Source organism: Octopus bimaculoides, chromosome 6, assembly GCF_001194135.2.
Source record: "Octopus bimaculoides isolate UCB-OBI-ISO-001 chromosome 6, ASM119413v2, whole genome shotgun sequence".
Taxonomy (NCBI): domain Eukaryota; kingdom Metazoa; phylum Mollusca; class Cephalopoda; order Octopoda; family Octopodidae; genus Octopus; species Octopus bimaculoides.
Genome location: NC_068986.1, coordinates 64,125,174 through 64,127,727, shown reverse-complemented (window position 1 = coordinate 64,127,727; position 2,554 = coordinate 64,125,174). Strand labels below are relative to the sequence as shown.

The window sequence follows — 2,554 nt, the reverse complement described above, 5'->3', positions numbered from 1 at the left end:
TAGGAAACTTCATTTATGTCTGGAGTTGAGAATTTTCAGCGGTTTCTTAGGGAGAAATTATTTGAAAAAAAGCGAATTCAAAACATAACAATAATTATCTGATTACGTATGGATTAAATTTTATGGCTTTGTTTTTAAAGAATGAGAGAAAAGAAACCTCACCAATATATTTATTTATTTATAAAGAAGAGAGCGGTAAGCAGACATTAAGCAATGGTCAAGTCAAAGGCGGGTACCAGGACAGTTTAGGGTTGAATTTGGTCGTGAAAATTGAGGCTCATAAAATATAATTGCAGATTCAGCATATGAAATACATATTTGAATATTAATTATAAAAAACAATGCATTATTTGTTTAGTGTAAATCAGTTAAGAACTTACCAAATGAATGGAGATAAATTGATACCATCAAGTAAATGAGGCCGGATTTAGCTAATGTTCGAAACTACAGAAAGGCCGCTTAGTAGGTGTAATTAGAATAATCTATAATGTATTATCTAAATATTCATCTGGCCAAAGTAAGACAAAAAGGGTTCAAAATTTAAATATATACACATATGTTTGAAGATATTGCTTTGTTTTATTTCGTACGTAAATCTTTGTGCTATATAACGCAAGAAAATTATAAAAACTTAATAAACCAAAACGTATATTACTTTCACCATTTATATAAGTCGCTTACATCATTTACAAAGAACTTTTGCGAATACAATTTATTTTATTTTATTTCAAAGTTGATTTTTTTCTTTGCAGAAAGGAATATTTAATAAACATAATAAATATTAGAAACGTCATTGTTTATTAAATATTATACTTAATTTAATTTTACTTTTTTTTCTCCCTTTGTTCTTTTCCCTGTAGAGTTGCGTGTCTTTAAACTCTTTGCAATTGAATTGACAGAAACGTGGAACCGGTCGGAGGTTTTATTCTCTGTCTTTGCTGTCTTTAACAAAGCCGGTAAATATATTTTAATAAATACATTGCTATATAATATTTTAATTTAAATTTAACCAGCCTGACCGACTAAATCAAATTTAATAATAATTTTATTATCGTTTTCTTATTCAAATACGTCTTCTTTCGTTATTGCTACTGATATATCATCATTCCGATATACAAACACACACACATACATACATACATACATATATATATATATATATATATATATAATATATATATATATATATATATATAAATAATTGTAATAAATTGCTTAAGTACGTATATCCAAAGTATACTTAAACGTTCTACCTATTATATTGACATCATTTATATCTGTCTGCATATGTAGGCCTAAATAACGAATTCTTACCCTTGGGTAACTTGATTCCATTTTCTTGAAAAAAAATTATTACTAGCAATGATCATGCCTCACATACTTTAATTAGAAATTTTGATTTGGTTTTCAAATATCACTTAATGATCCTGCAGCACTATTTAAATATATCTATCTATAAAGTAGGTAAACTCAATCTTTGATAAGCTAATTTTCAATTTTCCTCGTAGGATTGAATACCTACATATGTCTGGTTTTAATTTACTTTAAGAATTTCGTTCAAAGTATTATTATTATTATTACTACTACTACTGTAAGGAATGGTGCTCAGAAATGGTATGGAAATTTTATACTGATCTTACATATTACAAACAAAAATTCATATACACACGCAAATACTCTTCCAAATATTGTATTGCGTATTTAAGTGTCACATGTGTGTGTACTCTCACACACACTTAATGTGCACATAAATGTAGCTATATACATCTATGTTTATTATTCGCTACATATATACATATGTAGGAGAGTAATAATTTGATAAATCTTTGTAATTTAAGTGATTTCAGTCGTTTACAAACGTCATGATAAACGTGTGTTAAGTAAATACAAGAATGCCCCGTGTTACGGCAGTAATGCGTTCCTCAAACCTGTAACGCGAAATCAATTTTTCCCATTTATTTTCATGTTTTAAAGTAATGTGATAATGCCTTTAGAAAAAACGACAGCAAAAAACAAAAACAACACGACCACTTTTATGTATGAGAATAATTTTTAAACACAGTACGTGTATGCATAAAAAAAAAAAGAGAAATATGTCAGGTAATATATAAGGATCATAATATCGTAAAAGGTAAGTTCTTACCACAAAAGATGTTGACTAATCTATGAAGGATGGTGGGAGGATGAGGGACACAATCTTCTAATAGTTCATCAACAGCTATTTGAGGGGTGAAAAACTGGTCCAGATGGACTATATGTAATCTGAACCTTTCCCCCCCTTATTTATTAATTTTTTTTTACGGAATCCCACGTTTTAGGCTATGGAGATTCCGATTCTGAAAAAAAATTTTTTGAAAAATTTCAATCCCCCCCCCACCAAGCAGGCTATTTACATGCTAGAAATAACAGCCAAATCTCACAAAACTAGTGTTAGGGTTAGGGTTAGGGTTCAGATTACATATAGTCCATCTGGACCAGTTTTTCACCCCTCAAATAGCTGTTGATGAACTATTAGAAGATTGTGTCCCTCATCCTCCCACCATCCTTCATAGAG

General features: G+C 29.4%; 2 protein-coding genes across 6 annotated transcripts in view; one reads left to right on the top strand and one right to left on the bottom strand.

Annotated features, from left to right (window-relative positions):
- The window catches only part of LOC106867592 (general transcription factor 3C polypeptide 1), a 33,474-nt gene extending 31,312 nt beyond the window's left edge, over positions 1-2,162 (bottom strand). For 2 of the 4 annotated variants that reach the window (XM_014912505.2, XM_014912508.2), the window contains exon 1: positions 381-495. The gene's annotated coding sequence lies outside the window, so the exon portion shown is untranslated. Of the gene's footprint in view, positions 1-380; positions 496-2,143 lie in introns of those variants that run through there. The other 2 variants (XM_014912507.1, XM_014912509.2) reach the window with 2 other exon arrangements.
- Positions 1-2,554, top strand: part of LOC106867593 (RNA-splicing ligase RtcB homolog) — a 53,524-nt gene that overhangs the window by 2,377 nt on the left and 48,593 nt on the right. The window contains exon 2 of one of the 2 annotated variants that reach the window (XM_014912511.2): positions 861-956. The gene's annotated coding sequence lies outside the window, so the exon portion shown is untranslated. Of the gene's footprint in view, positions 1-860; positions 957-1,977; positions 2,132-2,554 lie in introns of those variants that run through there. The other variant, XM_014912512.2, reaches the window with a different exon arrangement.